The sequence below is a fragment of the Boleophthalmus pectinirostris genome, unplaced genomic scaffold (assembly GCF_026225935.1).
Source record: "Boleophthalmus pectinirostris isolate CB_2022bp ecotype Guang Dong unplaced genomic scaffold, ASM2622593v1 HiC_scaffold_3, whole genome shotgun sequence".
Classification (NCBI taxonomy): domain Eukaryota; kingdom Metazoa; phylum Chordata; class Actinopteri; order Gobiiformes; family Gobiidae; genus Boleophthalmus; species Boleophthalmus pectinirostris.
Genome location: NW_026571299.1, coordinates 23641538 through 23662498, shown reverse-complemented (window position 1 = coordinate 23662498; position 20961 = coordinate 23641538).

Here is a 20961-nt window from a genome sequence, read left to right as displayed (position 1 = left end):
TCTCTGATCTTGTCAGGAAGTGACAAATGTGTGAATATGGAGCAGATCAGATCAACCACATCTGGCCACAAATCAGTAGGAGTCATCACCTTCTCAGTTTAGTATGTATGTCCTCTGGTCATCTCAGGCTACGTCCACATGACAACGCTCCTGGATTTTTTTCTTTGCGGGTTGAAAAAAATTCACGTCCACACACGTATTGGATCAGTAAATATTTGCGTCCACACGACAACGGTGCACTGAGTGAAAACGATGTAATACATATGCCACACCTGTATGTGGCGCTGTTAGCAATGATAATCATATTTAATAATGTAGATCTCATCACCGCTTTTTAAACTTTAAGGTCATTTAGCTGATTTTAGATGTATACCAGAAATATAGCCATTTTGTTTTGCAAAAGTTAAACATAAGTCACAGAAAGAACCTATATATTCCACTGAGTCGTGTCCTTTCGTCAGACAGAAGCTGAACCGCATCAGCACACAAGGAGCGAGCTGTTTTTGAGCGCTTAGTTTATGCAAATTAGCCATGTGGTTTTAAGTTTTCGTTTCTGACTTTTAAGTTCTGTTTCTGACTTGCGGACACAGAAACGACGTCTCTGGACGCAGGTCGTTTCTGATACGGTGATACATGGATTTGTTTCAGTGTAAACGTAGTTGATCCGTGTGCGTAATCTGCGGTGTGTGTTCTTAACATTAGTGTGTCTCGGTTGCAGGGCGATAGGAGCATCTCCATAGGCTACACCTGTCCCATTTTGGCAACGCTCTTGTGGTCTGTGGAGGCTAGTTCCAGGACTGTAGGCTTCGCTGCATGAGGGGACCCTGGCGATGACGGGATCGTGACGTCATTGTTTTCCAAAAGCTGCAGTTTGCTTGTACATTTTTTACAGATTTCTCCACTCTGGAACCTGTTCTCAAAAAACTCAGTCTTCACCCACCCGAAATGCTGGCTCTGTGTGGACGAAAGACCAAAACAAATACAAACTTCACAGTTTTGACCAAAAAACGTTGTCGTGTGGACGGCCCCTTAGTCTTTATAAACCTGGTGCTTTGTAACATGAGGTGGTAGGGACGTGCTGCTGGTGAGGGGAGGCTGTTGGTGCAGGTCAGGCCAAGAATAAACCTTTGTCTGTATTACAAAAAGTCATCGGGCTTTGCACATGGATTAATTATTTTTTCTTCAAGAGATACATATTTATTCCAAGGAACTAACTCTGGATCATATAGTCTAAACTATCTACATCAGGACTAAACCGAGGTCATAGCAGGACCAAACCAGAGCCCAGACTGAGATCCCTCTGTATACAACACACACAGTGACAGGACGCTGGAGTGTGTGATGGCTGGAAATGATGATTTTGATGAGTGTTACTGCACAGGGGACACTTAATTTGTCACTAATAATAGACTCAAACTATTCTCCATTACAGACGCGTGAGTCATGGTGAACAGCAGCAGCACTGACCTCCCTCTCCTCTGTGTGAATGTGTGTATGTGGGTGTGTGTGTATGTGTGTGTGTCTCCAATCATGCGCTCAGTGAAGTTGTGTTTTGTTTCATTCACACGTTTGAATAATCATGGTTTATTAGGCTACATTCAGACTGATTTTTTTGTGAGGTCATTCCCATTTCCAATTAAATGTGACTTGTATGTGATCTCCAGTGTGAACTTTAAATGGCCCAAAAGTGTCCCACATGCATATTGGAGGACACGACGACATCACATGCAGCGAGTGTGCTCAGTGTTTACGAAAGGTGCCTAAACGTTGGGCTCGTCTCCCAAAATACGATCCAGTTCTTCGTAAAATAGACAGGTTACACGTCCACAGTAGAACCCTGCACTCCTGCAAGACCCGACACAAAACAGTGTGGCGTGGGACACATTTTGAAAGCTCATTGCGGCACGGGTGGGAGCAGGTGGGTGAGAGGATAAACTGCAGTCCCACAAACTAAAATATGAGTGTAAAGTCAAATATACAAATGATTCATGTTTGTCTATCATACATCATTTGTGCTGGATATTTTATATGGCATTAAAAAAAATATTTTAAGCAGCCTAAATTTTTCCCTAACCTAACCTAACCTATTCCTTTCCGCTTCTCCGTGTTTGATAGAGCTTAAGAAAGTGAATGTCCCCATCTTGCAGGACTTGCAGGCGAGAGTGAGACAAAATATCACAGATGTGGGCTGGAGCGGGAATGAAAACTACAATTCTTTGCGGGCGCAGGCAGGACCGAAAATTCTGTCCTGCACAAACCTCTAGTCCACGGCCACTTTGTTTGAGTCTTTAGTCTCCTTGTATTTGTCTCGCAGGCTCTTTATTTTTTGTTGACATTGGAGCCAGATCTGCCTGTAGTTGCACTAGGACATTTGTTTGGCACTCATTTCAAAAAAACGCCCGGTTCTGATAAGATGCCTCTAATTTGACCTGAATACAGCGATCCCCCCAAATATGAATAAATTCTCTAACCTCGCTTTCCCTTCATTGATGAAACTCAGAGTCTGACGTGTAGGTCGGGATGAATGTGACCTGACCTTTCAAACTGAAGTCACATGTCAAAAGATCAAATATGTATCGGTTTTAGGAGCACATATCTAAGTGGCCTGGGTCACATTTGAAAAAATCAGATCTGTGTCGTTCAGACTGTCAGACTGATCAGATACAGGTCACATGGGGTGAAAAAATCGAAATGCTCCGTTCCACCTTGTGAAGTCATGAAGCTGTAGGTGTATGGAGTTTAAAACCCAGTGGAGCACTTCCCATATAATCACATGACATCACAAGGTGGAAGGTGGTGTAGAATTCAAACTAAATCTGCAGGATTTGAGTGTTAAACGTGTGAATGTGTGAATTTGTGATGAGAAAATAATATATAACATCAGAAAATAGCGTAATATAGCCGCTTTAATAACTGCAAATCAATCAAAGACGACAGATAAGACATGACACAGGAGGTATGCGCTGTGAGGAGAGTGAAAAAATGAAATAAAACAGATTTATTGTGTGATTGTGAGCTGTGGATGTGAAGGCCGCTTGTGTTTTCATGGTTAGAAGTGGTGATAAATCAGAGCGACTGTTGGCACCGGTTCTCCTCTAGAGCTTTAGATAGGCTGGACACTGTGTATTCAGTTTAATACATCTAGAACGTCCACATTTGAGACAAGGCTAAATATGATCTGCCAAAGTCCATTACGCGCGTTTCACTGTCCGTGTACCCTTTGTTCTTTTGAATTTCCATTAAGAACCAAAAACAGTAAAATGGGAAAACAGTTTCAGTCTCAGTCTCAGTGCCTATTTTAATTTTGATATTTTATTCTCTGGTCATGAATGGGCTGAGTGCAAAACAATTTTCTTAAATTACCAGTACACACTTGTTTCACAATTCTATTATTAACAGCCACTAGTGATGGGCGAATGGAGCCTCGTGAAGCATTGACACCTCAGTCGCAATATTGTCTCAAATGGTTCGACGTGTCTGAGGCCTTGGAGAAACACTGACCTCTAGTTGGACAAATTTAACCATTGTCACGCAGGTGTCTCAGCATCGATGAAGTATTGTTAGTGTAAGACAATACTTGTGTGCAGAGCGACACCGTACCTAACAACAACAATAATAATGATGATTTAAAATAATATGTAAAGAGCAACATAAATAGCAGCTGTAAATAAGAAAATAGGTGACCTTGTTCATTGGAATTAGATCAAAATGATCCCAAACCATGAATTGCTTTTTTCCACTTGAAGATGCCATCGAAAATGAAACAAATGCCAAGTCACCAAAAGTCACCAAAATCACCACTAACGTCACACAGTACTCCTCACTACCAACATTTTTAAGAAATATTGGTGCATCTTTTATACTGTAGCAGTTTAGCGCTTGTCAAACCACGAAAGTGCGCTGAACACTCTGAAGCACTCTGAACCAATCACAGAGCGGAACATTCGCTGAGCCAATGAAACGCTTCGATACACTGAAGCGATTGACACGCAGAGCGAAGCAGTAGGGGGAGGGACCGACACTTCCACACTTTGGTCATGTGAGCGGCTGCTGCGAGACGAGCTCCGAGGCAGTGCCTCAGAGCCATTTGTTTCAGAAAGAACGAGACATGCTCCGGAGCTCCGTCTCATTTACCCATCACTACCAACCACCACAAACCAGAGTGTTGCGGTTTTTGGTTTTGAAAATGCGGTCACCCTAAGTTTGTTGTTACTGACCTATGGCTGTCCATGGGGTTCAGAATAAAAAATTGTTAGAAAGTTAGAAATGTACTTTTTTCCTTGAAAAGCTGAGAGTTGCGGCTGTCCAAGCATATTTATTGCATTATCCTACGTCACACTCACAATGCATGATGATGTAGGGAAAACGAGTGTCCAATAGGAACTTTGTTTTCTTCCAAACTCATGTGCTCTGTCCATTTCGATCGGTCCAAACTTTGCCAAAGAGTGTAGTGAGTCAAAATGGTCGATGCTCTGAGCGTCTGTGTTCGTAACAATTGAAAAAGTCGCTCTAAGTGTTTTTCTATTTCAAATAAATGGCAAATTACTAGTGTTGGGAAGGGTTACTTTTAAAATGTATTCCCCTAGAGATTAAAGATTACATCCCCCAAAATGTAGTTTGTAACATAATCCATTAAATTATTTAAAGTGAGTAATGTAATCTGAATACTTTGGATTACTTGATATTGTCATGCTTTTTAAAACGACATGAATGTAGCAAACACATCCTGATAGAGAAATGATTTTTATATGAGATCACTGCTGCCTTCAATTATGTCCACCCTACTAAGTGTCATATTGTTTAGACCTGGTTTGTCCTGGTTTTAGACAAAGTTTTAGACCTGGTTTAGTCCTGGTTTTAGATCTGGTTTTAGACCTGGTTTAGTCTTAGTTTAGTCCTGCTTTAGTCCTGGTTTTAGTCCTGGTTTTAGTCCTGGTTTAGTCCTGGTTTAGTCCTGGTTTAGTCCTGGTTTTAGTCCTGGTTTAGTCCTGGTTTAGCCCAAAATGTGAAAACAGGAAAATTCTGCCCTGTAATCCTTTTATTTCAACAAAGTATCTGTAATACTCACTGAAACCGTAACTGTAACTGAATACAGTTACTCATAATTTGTACTCTGATTATGTAATCCCGGTACATGTAATCTGTTACTCCCCAACACTGCAAATTACACATATTGGTTTGCGTAATTGTGCATCCCTTGGTGTCGTGACTCCACGCCCCAGGTCTTCCTCCTCACTCGTTCCCTCTGTCTTGTCTTTTAAAGGAATCACTGCTATGACCACAGCCAATGATACTGAGCGGGAGGAAATGTTCAGTTAGTTCTGTCCACTCGGTCCTTCACTCCAATATAAAACACATCAAAAATAAAATCACAGCAAGTTAAATAAGTAAACAAGGACTTATCTTCTCACATTTGACAAGTTGGTGCACATTTGTGAGCGCCTATTTGATGATAGGTGGGATAAATGTGACCTGGCCGTTAGGAACTTTGTTTTCCTCCAAACTCATGCACTCCATCCATTTTGATTGGTCCAAACTTTGCCAAAGAGTGTAGTGAGTCAAAATGGTCGATGCTCTGAGCGTCTGTGTTTGTAACAATTGAAAAAGTCGATCTAAGTGCACTTATTTCTCAAATAAATGGCAAATTACGCATCTTGGTCTGCGTAATTGTGCATCCATTACTATTTTCATTTTCAGATTTATTTCAGTCCAAATGAACAAATCCAAATATACCTCATGGAAATGCAGGAAGTGATGTGGCTCTGTGTCCTGGACCTGGCACCAGCTTTTTCCATGACTGACACTAGGAAAGTGTCAGACAGGACTTTTTTGTTGTTGTTGTTGTTTTGAGGGAAATAAGGATATTTTGAATTTACTTACAGACTTGATATTTTATACTTTTGTAGCTAAGGCCCTAAATTAAGCATTTTTTATGTCCAAAAAGTTGCTTGCTGTGTGTTTTGTATGAATGAGTGTGGATTTTATTTTCCTATTTTTTTCTCATGTGTATTTCTGGTCCTGTATCATTTATTACAGTCGTATGACACAACTACAGCAGCAGATTGCGAAATAACAGGTTGTACTGAAAAAAGGATGTGTAACTAGTGCTGTCAAGTGATTACAAAAATTGAGAGATTAATTAATTATGATCTGTAATTAATTAATCTAATTAATCTCTTTTTTAATCTCACCAAAAATTAGGTGAGAAAAGCTTCAACTTGAGGTATTTTCATTTGAATTCATTATTACATTATTTTCATACTATCATTAACGTTTTTATAGAAGTATCATCATTATTACTATTACTAATCTGCATAAATAAACTCAATTTTACAACAGATAAACCATCACCACTCTAGAACCACATCAGCTGTTTGACATTATAATGTGTTTAATGCAGATTTGCGCAAGTCTCACAGATACAAAACTTAAAACCACATGACTCATTTGCATAAACTAAGCGGAGAAAAAAAAAAAAACGCTCTTGTGCACTGATGCGGTTCAGCTTCTTTTGGACTAAAGGACATGACTCAGTGGAATATAGATGTTCTCTCTATGACAGAGGGATGTTGATGCTGAAGGTGAGTCTGTTCTGTGTCATGATGTTTTCAGATCAGACGTGTGCAGGTTTATCGCAGATGCGGCGAGAACAGATATGAAAATTACAATTCTTTGCGGGAGCAGGTGGAGCAGGACTGCACAGTGCGGGACTGTGTTCCAACAACACATAAAAACAGATTTTATAATAAGGCAACTCACATACAGAAACAGTAAAGTTAGAGATTAAAAATAAGATTAACGCGCTAAATATGACTGTAATTAATTCAACTTAATTAATGCAATAATTTGACACCCCTATGTGTAACACTTCATTAGGGGGTAAAAGGGAGAGTTTCAATAGCAACAATTAAGAAAAAAATCCAGGCGAGGACAAATGTACTAAAATGGCCCTTAGTTCTGGAAGGGTTAAAAATTTTGTCGTCATAATATGTCATTTTTTGAAGGGAAAAAGTCCTCAAAATGTTGCACAAAACAGGAACTGAGACCCAAATATAAATAGATATCCATAGTAATATCATGTCAAAATATATGCACATTCCCACAATATTACAGCTAGAATGACTTCTCATTAGTACTACACAAATACACATAACTCTACATGGTACTGCGCTGTACTGTGTCCAGCTCGAGCATGTCAGTGAAACTCAAGGACAGGCGGCCATTTCCACAGCAGCACTGGTTCTCGTGTGGAGGTCGGAAACATAAAAGTGTGGAGCGGTTTATTCTCGTGTTCGTCCCCAGAGTCTGATCGAAATGATAAGAGACGCTCAGAGACAAAAGGACAGAGCCTGAGACAAACAAGACCAGACCCGAATGTGCAGAGTCAGAGGAAAACGGCCCCGACACCTGAACATGGCGAGAGAATGTGCAAACGGCAACACAACAAACTGTAGATCAGACACACCGCTGTGCAAGGAGAGGCGTGACACTGACTGTAAATTATCATTGTTTTCTGCAGTTTTTTACATCACACAGAGCAGTCAGAGCAGGTTATAGACTATCAAACTGGTTTTTATGTGTTTTCACAGGCATTAAAGGTTGTATGGAGGATTTTTTGTTTTGTTTCAAATTGTCAGTGAAAGTTTAAAATACCATTAAAGAGACGTAGCAGCCTTGTAATTATGATAACCAAAAAAAAAAGAATGAAAATCTATCAACTGTGGACATAGTGAGGCCAGATAAACATCAGTCAATAGAAAACGAGGCTCCCTTATTTTCTATTGGCTGTTAGGTTGTCAATCAGACTCCTTACGTGTAACTGACTCGTCGGGATTATGTGGTTTATGCAGAGGTTCTTAGAGGCTTTTTCAAACTGTGGCTTCCTCACAATTCGCACAAAGTTTGTTGCGATGGCGGACGAGAATCCACGACCAGTTTGCCGCAAAAGAAAGTCCGTTTTTGAGGTCGCTGAAAGAAGAAGAGTAGTAGAAAAGGAGCAAAGCTAAACTGAGGTGATTCTTGGAGATCTCTTCCAGCGATGGCGCGAATGAAGCAGATGAAGGGTCTAAAAACTGACACGTCGGTCGATAAATTACTTCTAGACAGGTCACTGCAACTGTAATTCTGAACGTGCATTGGCTGTAAACAAGCGTGATTTCTAGAGTAAAGAGGCGGGAGGAGATGTTTCTACTGAGGGAGCTGTGGAGGAGGAAGGTGGTGTCACGCATGCACAACATTTGAAAAGGACTGTTGCTGTATTTCACTTCCCTTAAAAAATCCTCTAGACAACCTTTAAAGAGCTTATATTACACAAAACTGACTCTTGTGAGCGTTTAGTCAAGTTATAATGATCTACCCTCCTCAAAACAGACCCGCAGTTGTGTTTTGTTTCATTCACACATGTTTGAGTAATACTTTATTATTACCGTATTTTCCGGACTATAAATCGATTAGGAGTGTAAGTCGCACCAGCTAAAAAATGCATAATGAAGAAGAAAAAAAACAACAAAACATTTATAAGTTCCACTTTTTAGGGGAAATGTATTTTATAAAATCAGAGACCAGGAACTGACATTTCAAGTGTGTAAAGTCAAGTTCTAGTAATAACAATAGAAGAGAGAACAACAGACTGTTAACGTCACATATGAACAGTTCTTCAGATAAACTATAACATAAACAACAGAACAGAACAAGTTTACCAAACTCTCCATCTCACTCCAAATCACTAAATCCATTCAATTTTTCATCCTCAGTGTCACTTCTGAGCAACTCCAACCTGTTTACCTCCAACTTCAGAGGTAAACAGAGCGCTGCTTCCTCTTCTGTGTAGCTGTCGTCAGACTCAGCATCAGTTCCAGTTAAAATTATTTGGGCCTTTCTTAATCCCAACAGGATGGTTTCAGTGTCACTGAAGTCCAGGCTTTGTCCATCCATCCAGTGACTTCAGGAAAGTTTCATGTTTCTCTCTCACTCCAAATTTTCTTTCTGCTGCTTGATTTTCATTTTCAGTTGCAGATTTCATGACTTGCAGTTTGTAATCTGCAAAATCTGATTTTGTTTTTGGGGCATTTGTGTTCAGTCTTCTCAGTCGTCTTTATAAGTTTGTTTAAATGTTAAATTGTTCAGTGGTGCAGAAGTAATGGTGCGATCGACTGACATGATACAGACAGAACAGAGGCTCTTTCTGCAGGAGACATGTGCAGTAGAGTGAAGTGACAGTGGTACAGGAGGAACAGGAGCAGCAGATACTCACACACAAGACTAGAGCCTCTCCATGCTTCACTGTGAACATTTTAATATATAAGTCACAGGAAACACCCAAACCATGAGAAAAGTGCCATTTATAGTCTGACAAATACGGTAGTGTGTCTACATCTCCAAAACTCAAAATTAGGGTGACTAGATATTCAAAATTATCTAGTCACACCCAACAACCATGTCAACCTGGGACACACCCAGGTTTGGATGGTTCTTGGTTTCATAATAAAATTGTGAAAAGAGCACTTACATCATTCACACGTGTCAGTATTTCATCTGAGGGACTTCTGTCATTGTATTTTTATTTTTTTTATTTTTTTGCTTTATGCTCCTTTTCAGGCATGGTTTTCTGTATTTTGGCTAAAAGAAAAAGACAATATATTGGCATCTTTAATGTATCAAATATAACAAATTGGTCAAAAATAGGGACAACTGGGACATTTTGTAGTGATTGATCTAATGTAATAAACAGGAAATGGTGCAGTGAAGTGATCTGATTGGTCAGAATTCACCTCATCAAACCCTGAAACACAGATGAGAACAGCCAATAAGAAAGAGCCTCTGTCCTCCTCACTCACAGGATCGATTACTTCAGCTTTGGCATTTTAGATCTTTGCTGCGAAATATTTCATTGCGAATTTGACACTCTGAATTTTGACTGTTGAAGTTGAGGAGTTGAAATATCTGTGCTGAATATTTAAAAGGTGACATTTTTGTTTTGAATTTGAAACATTGGAAAGTAAAAAAATCTAAGTGAGAAATTCTGCGGTATTTAAAATTCTAAATCTGTTGGAACAAACGATTTTCTGTATCTGTGGTTCTGCTTTAGGGAAATGTAAGTAGCTTTTCTCTCAACCAAAGTCAGGATGTGGTTGTAAAAGGTGATTAAAAGAGCAGAGTAATGTAGTGAGAGAGCTGAGCTGTGACTGACACAACCATTAACCCGAGTGAACCACACCACAGTCTGGACTGACATGTGAACAGGGACTTTTAGGCTTTATTTTATGAAAAGCCCAAAGTATATTACCAAAAAATGGTAAAAAAAATATGTGTATAATGTGTTTCTCACCTTCCACGGTGGTTGGTCTCTCACCCTCATCCAGCTCGGGTCCTCTACCAGAGGCCTGGGAGCTTGAGAGTTCTGCGCAGTATCTTTGCTGTCCCCAGTACTGCACTTTTCTGGACTGAGATGTCCGTTGTTTTTCCTGTTGTAGCCTCTTCCAGTTTGGGGGTTACAGCCCCGAGTGCTCCGATCACCACAGGCACCACTGATGCCTTTACTTTCCAGGCTCTCTCCAGCTCTTCCTTGAGCCCCTGGTATTTCTCTAGTTTCTCGTGTTCCTTTTTCCTGATATTACCATCGCTTGGTATTGCGATGTCAACCACCACGGATCTGCTCTGTTTCTTATCCACCACCACTATGTCTGGTTGGTCCATCACCATCCTGTTAGTCTGTATCTGGAAGTCCTAAAGGATCTTGGCTCGGTTGTTCTCCATAACCTCACTGTAAAGCCAAACATTCAAAGTAATTAAATAGATTAAGTCGTGTACACTAAAATTTTTAGAAATAGTCCAACTAACTTAATTATGTCAAGTTGCTGTAACACATTCCACACTTTTTTAACTTAAAAACATAGATGAGGTACAACTTAGTAGAATTAAGTAGTTAAAAATAATATCTAATTTGTGTATAATGTACTAGGTGTATACTACAATGTGTAATGTATGTAAGTATGTATGCATTATCAAACTATATACATATTATATAATATTGATTAGACTAGTTAAATCCTCTGACTTTAACGTGGGGTCTCATACTGTGGAACATTCCAGGCAGGTGACGGACTCCCAACCAAAAAGTTACACAGCGCATCTTTAAAGATACATTTTAATGCCAGAGAATGGATGTAGTTTTTTTTGTTTGTTTTTGTTTAATATAATTTTTTATTATATTATTATTATATTGTCTGAAAATATGTTCCCTAAAGAGTACAAACCAAGTGAAATATATGAAAAACAAAAAGAGAAACACTCAAGGCAGTTTATAATGTTTTTTACATTTTTATTTTATTTTTTTTGCTGTGATTTAAACCTTCTCAAAATAATCATATATTATTTTTGCCAAGGCTCAAACCCGTGGTTAAATTGTCAGTCAGTAGTTAAAGTTTGGGACACACCGTTACAATGTGTTTCCTTGCATCGAAAATCCAAGAGAATCAAAAGGAAAGGGAAGAGTCTAAAGTGGAGCAAAGTGAGTTTTCTTCTGGGTATTTACCCTGAACAAACCTTCTCAAAAGAACCTTACATTCCTTGGCTAAGGTTCCATCCAGTGACTTAACTCAGAAGAAACTCCCTCACATTACCCCAGGTCTTAAACATCCTGGATTTTCCCCCTCCTCAGATCTTTTTTATTTCCCCCCGAAAACAGAGGGAATGGGGAAGTGAAGAAGTTTAACACTGGCTTAAAGAGACTTAAGCCAAAAGAAGTATACAGTAGGTTTTTCTCCTTTGGTTTATCCCAAACAATTTCTACTGCTCTCTGGATCGCACTTGTATCATTGGAGATGTTTGGTTCTCCTGTTGATGTTACTAAATTTGTGGGAGGCCAGATTATAGGAGGATATAGAATGACTGATGGTTCAAAACTCTTCAGGTAATAAGAGCGTTGCAAGACTCTTTCTTACTGAAGGACAACGGACCACAGACTCCTATTGCACTTGCTGAAATCACGGTGTCTGTAGTTTGTGGGCTTGTATATGCCTCGTCAAGATAAGTAAGTATTATTGGAGGGTATAGAACAACTGATTGTACAAAGCCCGACTCTTCAGTTAGTGAGAGCGTTGTAAGACTCTTTCTTACTGAAGGACAACGGATCACTGTCTCCTCTGTTGCGTTTTGTAAAATTGCATTGTTCATAGTTTGTGGGCTTGTAGTTGGCTCGTCAGCAAAAGGAAGTATTGTCGGAGTACATAGAACAACTGACGGCTCAAAGCCCGGCTCATTTGTTCCTAAGAGGGTTGCCTTAGATCACTCGCCACCTCTAGTGGACTCATTCCCATTTTAGGAACCTTATGTGTATATATATATGTGTGTGTGTGTGTGTGTGTGTGTATTTTACAGTTATTTTGGCACATTTATATCAATGTTTTTATAAATCTATCTCCATTTTATCTGATTAATGTTCATTTAAGCTTAAAAAAAAGACAAGCAAACTTTACTACTCTGAAACACTCTGTGCTCCTTTTTGGACCCTCAGCCACAGTTTGAGAACCTCTTCTTTAATTCCACTTCCACTGGCACTTTACACAAAACAAGTGAATCAAGAGTTTATTTTTCAAGTTCATAACATTTACAGCTACATTCTTTTACTGGTTTGCAGTGATGTTGACCCTCTGCACTTTCACAGGCCATAATGAAATATGATCACACTCGTCAAGTGTCAGACCGACTGAGTCCAAGACCAAGACTGTAAAAAAGCGTTCTCGAGTACTATGACATTAATTGACATATTATCTGATATATTTAAGATGGAAAAGCTAACAATAAACATTCAAAGAGACACATTTGATTGTATTTGGAACAAATAAAGTAAATATACGACCCCAATCCGAAAAAAACAAAAACAAAACTGTAACTTCTCCATTTCTGGTGAAGATTTGTTCTATATTATTTGACATTATATAACACAATATTTTTGATGGTCTTTTTGTTCCTGTAAGATCCTCTCTTCTTCTAAATAGTTTAGTACTTTTTGCTTTTTTCTTTCTTTTTTGTTATACATCAAAAATAGAAAGATCACATTTGAAGTGGAAATCTGGAATATGTCAGTATTTGCTCTTTCCAAATAAAAAGTCCGAACTGCAGCTTCGGAATCATAAGATCTGCCCTGACTCATGTTCATGTGCTCTGTTCTCTGTCTCTGTCAGTGTCACAGAGCCTCCATGACACAGTCCAGTCTTATAGGTTGTATGGAGGATTTTTTTTTTTAGTTTCAAATTGTCATTGAAAGTTTAAAATACCGTTACAGAGACGCAGCAGCCTTGTAATTATGATGACCAAAAAAAAAAAAAAAAGAATGAAAATCAACTGTGGACGTAGTGTGGCTAGATAAACATCAAACAATAGAAAAAAAAAGGCTCCCTCATTTTCTATTGGCTGTTAGGTTGTCAATCAAACTCCCTACATTTCTAGTGTAACTGACTCGTCGGCGCACAGGGATTATGTGGTTTATGCAGCAGTTCTTAGAAGCTTTTTCAAACTGTAACTTCCTTACAATTCGCACAAAGTTTGTTGCGATGGCGAATGTGAATCCACGACCAGTTCCCTGCTAAACAAAGTTGTTTTTTGAGGTCGCTGAAAGAAGAAGAGAAGCAAAGAGCAAAGCCAAACTGAGATGATTCTTGGAGATTTCTGCCAGAGATGGCGCGAATGAAGCAGACGAAGGGTCTAAAAACTGACGCGTCGGTTGCTAAATTACTTCTAGACAGGTCACTTCAACAGTAATTTTGAATGCGCACTGGTTGTAAACAAGTGTGATTTCTAGAGTAAAGAGGCGGGAGTAGACCTATAACGATAACAGATTTTGCTGGACGATTAATTGACCAAGAATTTATTGCGATAAAGGATAATATTGACATTTTGAGACCAGTTTCAACAAATATTATGACCATGGAATAAAAATGCAAATACACCCTTTCAAAGATCAATAAACCTTACTTTCTAAAAAACATTTAACACAGGAAGTGTAAGACAAACAAAAACAACAGGCCTAAATAAAACAGACTTAACATAAGAATAGTCTAATCATGTGTCTGGCTCACAGCAAGGACTTGTTAACATAAATGAACTTGAATAAACCATTTTTGAACCAAATACAACCAAAGCAATAAATAAAATAGATTATTAAGTCTCTGTAACAAAATTGCCCTTAAAAGTGATTTTAGTCACTGACTTACATTGGAATATAGTGTCTCTCTCTGTGGCTGCTGCTGTTGCCTCGACATTTTGGTCATTTAAATGTTCGTATTAACCTACAGGATCCTATTTCGCTCTGAGGGAGCCTCTGTCCTGTCTGGTGTCGTGTCAGTGTCTTATGGGATTTCAGTGGATTTCGGGCTCTCCCGGGGACGGGGCTAGTGGTGTCGCTCGATCAGGTTTGGGTTTATCGGCTGTTGGGGTTTGAGACATTTCTTCTCGTCGTTTGCGCTCGCTGCATTTGATGCATGTGGCTGTTGAGACGTATCCTGCTCAGTGCTACCAGTGCTGATTTGGCATCGTGACTTGTTTTGTCACACGGAGATGAACTGTTTTGGTTCTGACAGCGGTGCTTGTGTTGCGGCTTCATGTTCAGCCGCATAGACAGCAGCGCTTTCTGCACTCAGGCTGACGCGCATCCGCTGTGCTGATAAACACAGAGCACGTTAGTTCAAGCATCATTACACTTGGGTCTGGTCAAGCGGTAACGGAGGGAAACAGGGGCAGATTTTTTACATTCAAACAGCTCTTATTCAGAAACTAGAGGGACTATTGAAATAAGTAAAGTATCAGAATGTAGGAAAGAGTTAACACTCCAACAGGGTAAAGTTAAACCTGTGATATTCTTTCAAGTTGTTGACAAAAAATTTTAAAACTGTGTCGGTAACGGAGGGAATGAAATATGCAGCACTTTTTGGGCAAAAAATACAAACAGTGATAACTAGCGGTTCTCACTTACATATCCTTAACAAACTGGTTTGAATATTTGTTTCATATAGTTTTCTACCATATGGTACAAGATTAGGTTGAAAAACCTCTTACTTTTTGAGTAATGAGATTTTTTATTAAGAAAGGTCATGGTAACGAAGGGAAAAGTAACGGAGGGAAAATTGTGCAAGCAAGTAGAAGGATGCATGATTTTGCATAATTTGTCATCTTTTTTCTTCGGAATACTTTAATATTACTTCAAAATGAAAGGAAACTATTTCTATAAAATATGTCAGTCCTTCCAACCTAATTTTTATCATTTTAAGTAAAAAAAAAAAACCATGTACCTTCGTCAACAGTTCAAAGATCGAATAACACAAGATACAAAAATACATCCATTTATTTACATGATTTGCAGGTCTTTGAAATTTGGGAAATAATTTTTGTTCCATGTTTCATACATGGTCTGTTTAAAACGTATGTAACTTTAGAACCAAAAAAGGTACAGAAAAAAGGTAAACAGTTTCATAAACTAGAGTACATATGTATCTGTTGAATACATTTTTATATCAGATGCATTAACTTGAATTTTTGGCCTTGCTGTTTACTTCTGCTTGACCAGGCCCAGTTGTTAAATGAGAGGTGTCAGAGAGTGATAGAAGCTTCTAACATTCAGTCTCTTTGAGAGCAAGAGAGAGCGAGGAAAACAAACAAGCTGCAAATAGAATTTATCGCAGCCGGAAAAGTTATCAAGCTCGTTAAAAGTTATCATACGATTAATTGATTTATTGATTATTGTTACAGGCCTAGGCGGGAGGAGATGTTTCTACTGAGGGAGCTGTGGAGGAGGAAGGTGGTGTCACACATGCACAACATTTGAAAAAGGACTGTCGCTGTATTTCTCTTCCCTTAAAAAATCCTCTATACAACCTTTAAAGCTCCACTGTGTGACTTTCTGCTGGGATGTTTCGCAGTTTGACATTGAACCGTCCAAACATAAATGTACATGTGCCGAATAGATTTGACTTCAGGCAAAACAATCATCTCCATGGAAACAAATAGGCCAGAAAAGTGACCCGTTGCACCTTTGGACAGACGTGTGACCTGAGAGAGCAGAGAGCAGCCGAGTCGTGTCTGTGGAGCTCGTGTGCTGCACTGAACAAAAGTGCAATAGATCGTCCGAGTCGTGTCACGCTGTGTCCTGTGCTCCTATTGACCCCATCACTGCTCCCAGCAACGTTCTGCTTTCTATCTGGGACACTTCCTCTCTCTCTATCTATCCTCTTTCTCTCTCCCTCTTTCTTTCGTTCTTTCTTTCTTCTCTCTCTCTCTCACACACACACACACGCACTCTCTTGCTCTTTTTCTACCCTCTCTCTCTCTCTCTCTCTCTCTCTCTATCTATCTATCTATCTATCTATCTATCTATCTCCTCTCTCTGTCTCTCTTTATCTTCCTCCAACTCTCTCTCTCTCCCTCCCTCTTTCTTACTTTCTTTCTTTCTTTCTCTCACTTTCCTCTGCTCTGTTAGACTATCTCTTCATCTCTTTCCCAGTCTCTCTTCCCCTCCCTTTCTCTGTCTTTCTTCTCTCTCTCTCTCTCTCTCTCACACACACACACACACACACACACACACTCTCTGTCTTTCTCTGTCTCTCTTTTTCTATCCCCCCATCTGTCTCTATCTCTCTCTGTGTGTATGTCTCTATCTATCTGTCTGTCTGTCTCTTCTCTCTGTCTATCCACTCTCTCTCTTTATCTTCCTCTCTCTTCTTCTCTCTTCATCTCTCTTTCTCTCTCTCCCTCCTCTTTCTTTCTTTCTTTCTTTCTTCCTCTCTCATTCTCCTCTGCTCTGTTAGACTATCCTTCATCTCTTTCCCAGTTTCTTCCCCTCCTCTTTCTCTCTTCCTTTCTCTCTTTCTCCATTTCATTCTTTCTTTCTCTCTCACACACACTCTCTCGTGTGTGTCTCTCGTTTTTTAGCCCCCCCTCTATCTATCTATCTATCTATCTATCTATCTATCTATCTATCTATCTATCTATCTATCTATCTATCTATCTATCTCCTCTCTCTGTCTAGTCCCTCTCTTTCTTCATCTTCTTCTCTCCATCTCTCCATCTTTCTCTCTCTTTCTCTCCTCTGCTCTGTTAGACTATCTCTTCATCTCTCTCCCCTTCTCTTCCCCTCTTCTTTCTCTCTCTCCTCCTGCTCTAGACTGTCTCTGTCTCTTTGCCCACTCATCCCTCTCTCCCTCTCATCCCTCTCTCCTGATGTCCTGTGGGCCTGGGGCTGGTCGTGGTCGTGGTGTTGGTGGCTACAATGAGCAGGCGTCTCTCTGCACACACACACACACACACACACACACACACACACACACACACACACACACACACACACACGCACACACACACACACACAACAGTGTACATGACTCTATAGAGCCCATAGATTTCCGTTTGGAAAGAGTGGATCGATGCACTTGAAAACGCTCGACAAAAACTCCTCTCAGAGATAAAGTGCTGGAGCTTTAGGACGTGTGGACATCGAAAAACTCATTTTGAGAATCCAGCGTCAATAATGAACGTGACAAAGTTGTTCGCACAGAATCGTTTCTGTCTTCACAAAAAAAAATCTATTGTTACAAAGAACTGACCATGAGTTGAAATAGAACAGTATGCTCCACTTCTAATTGGGCTTTTATTGACTTATTTATTGACTTGTCTTTCCTGCTAATAATGTTCAGATGTGTTACTAATGTTGCTCTATTAAACTGTTAAATGAATAGAATTAGATTTGTTTTATAGATACATTTTTGATGTGTTTATTCGGTACTATTTTGTATTCCAACCACAAGAGGGATCAGCATTTTTTGGGAGAGGTTTAGGTCTGGGCGTTTGAAGATTTTAAAAGTTGTGAAATAAAAAAGAATGCTATGAAATCCAGCCTTTGTCCTGTCAGATCAACTTGAGCAGTTTGAATTCCCCAAAATGCCCTTTGTTCTATGGAGAGTTCTTTCTGGAGCCAGCAGCTGCAAGACCTGAAGTGACCACTAATCAAACTCAGGTCAGAGGGAAGAGACTTATTTATGGAGGAAGAAAACTTTCAGAAATATTTGTGTGCATAGGATAGAAGTCTGTGTATATTTGGGAAATTCATGCATATTTGTTTGTAGTTGAGCGTAAACTCTCGAATGAGTCCAGTCGTATATAAAATGTGCTGTGTGTATTTTATCCTTCAGAATATGAATCGAAAAGTTCCGACATCAACATTTACAATCATGAAATGAAAATGTACGATTACACTTTCTTCAGTACTAATACGAATTCACAGACACGACTTTACTGTCAAAAATCCGTCATCACTTCACTTATTGAACAGAAGAAACATCGATCGAGATGCATGTGTCACCGCTTGGCAGCAACTTAAGTTCATTCATTTATTTTATTTGTTTGAGCAAAGTACAACAACAACAATACCAAAGAACAAGGATATGTACATGTACATATTTGGGACCTGGTGCTCAAAAGGAGTAGCCAGGCTGGTGCCACCTAGTGCCTCTGCTCAATTTCATTTCTCTCCAGCGACTAGGTCAGGAATGGGAATACACTAGACCAGGGGTGCTCATTACGTCAATCGCGATCTACCAGTCGATCGCAAAGGCATTTTGGGTAGATCATGTCCCGTCATCCATCTAGTCACGTCACGTAACTAATAGACAGGACAGCCAGTCAGATTACACCTGACCCGAAGTCACGTCAAGGCGCGAGTTAGCTTAAAGTTTTACTAGCTCTCCGTGTTTTAACTTCAATTTAAGAAAGGGCATAAACATGAGTGAGGGAGCCAGGCCAAGTAAAAAGACAAAAACTTATCACTTTCATACAGAATGGGAGGAGGATTTTTTTTTCACGATGTAATTTTCCAAGTGCGTTTGCCTTATCTGTCAGTGTACAATTGCAATACCAAAGAAGGGAAATGTGGAACGGTATTTTAGGACTACTCATAAAAAATATGACACCGACTTCCCAATGAAAAGCGACCTGAGAAAGACAAAGGTGAGAGAATTGAAGTGTCAGTTGTCTGGACAGCAGTCACTTTTCACACAACACAGTTCAAAAGTGAGAGCCGCCACTGAAGCATCATTCCAAGTAAGTCACCTCCTCGTTAAACACAAAAAGTCCTTCCAAGATGGAGAGATGGTAAAAGAGGCCTTTCTTCAAGCAGCTGATCCTGTTATTCCGAGACTTTAAAAATAAGACAGAAATAGTATCTTCAATCCAAGCTCTCCAGCTGTCAAGACACACAGTTATGCGTCGCAGTGAAGCCATTGCAGAGGATTTGACCTGGCAACTGTGGACAGACATTGCAGATTGTGAGTATTTCTCACTGCAAGTGGACGAGTCCACAGACTTGAGTGACACTGCCCAGATGTGTATTTTTATTCGTATGGTGTTTGCTAATATGACTGCAAAAGAGGAGCTATTAACAGTGCTCCACATGAAAGAACACACACGAGGAGAGGACATATTTCAGTCATTCAAAAACTTTATCGAAAAAACCCAGCTCCCAGTGTACAAACTGGTGTCCATCACCACGGATGGAGCACCTGCAATGATAGGGCTCATGAATGGATTTATAGCCAAGTGCAGGCAGGACGATGTTTTCCCTGACTTTTTGAATTACCACTGCATAATTCACCAACAAGCTTTGTGCGCTAAAATGCTAAACATGAAAGAAATCATGGATGTGGCAACGAAAATCGCCTGTTCTATTCGCACATCTGGAGAAGGCTGACAGTGACCACTCTGAGCTATTGCTACATACTGACGTGAGATGGCTTAGTCGAGGGAAATTCCTACAAAGATTTCGAAAGCTCTGTCCGGAGATTAAGGAGTTTTTCCGTGAGGCTGGACATGATGAATGCAAGCAACTAAGTGACGGTCAGTGGCTGTTAGACCTGGCATTTTTAACTGATCTGACAAACATGCTGAATGACCTTAATCTAGAGCTGCAAGGAAAAGATAAAAACCGTAATCAACATGATTAGCTCTGTTAACGCTTTCAAACGAAAAATGCAACTTTACTCCTCAAAGCTGCAGCGCAATGATTTGGCAAATTTCCAAAACTTGGCATCGGAGCTGGAGGCCCAAGGGAAAGCCCGTGTGTAACTTAACAGTGCGCGCTACACAGAGCAGATTGACAGTTGTTTGTCAGAGTTTGACAAACGCTTTCAAGATTTTTCTTTGCTTGAGCCAGTTGCCACATTCGTGTGCTATCCATTTCAGGAAGATGCTGACGTTTATTCACTTGCATAACACTGTTTCACCTGAACTCTGATAAAGAGGAAGAAGAAATTTTGACATTACAAACAGACTGAAGTCCAGAGCTCATGGACAGTTTTGGGACCTACTCACAGAGGAAAAGTACCCCAACATGAGGAAATGTGCTATCACCTTGACGGCATTATTTGGCTCCACTTATTTATGTGAGTCAGCCTTTTCCCACATGAGGATCATTAAGTCCATGTACCATTCCACTATGACTGATGACCATTTGGAAGTGTGCTTGAGGCTGGCTGTCAGCAGCTACTGCTCGAACTATGTATCCCTCGCTGATTCCATTCAGTGCAAGTCATCAGAGCAGTAATCATCATTCAAGTCATTACGAACATGTAAAAAGTTTAATTGTGTTGTGCAGTATTATCTCATGACGTTAAGCAAGGTACATCAAAATGTGTTCATAATACATTTACAAATAAATATATGTTTAACATTTTTGTATTAGGTGGTAGATCTTTCAGACACGATCATTTTAAAAGTAGCTCACATACTGAAAAAGTCTGAGCACCCCTGCACTAGACGGTTTGGAAAAACTCCGGAAGTGCAAGTTTGGACAGAAGAGTCATACATTCTGTGTTGTTTCCTTAAAGCCGGAATAAAGAGAATGTTTGGTGAATTTTATCAAGGGGAAAGACGTTATTGTCCTTCTTCCTACAGGATTTGGGAAAAGCTTAATATACCAGT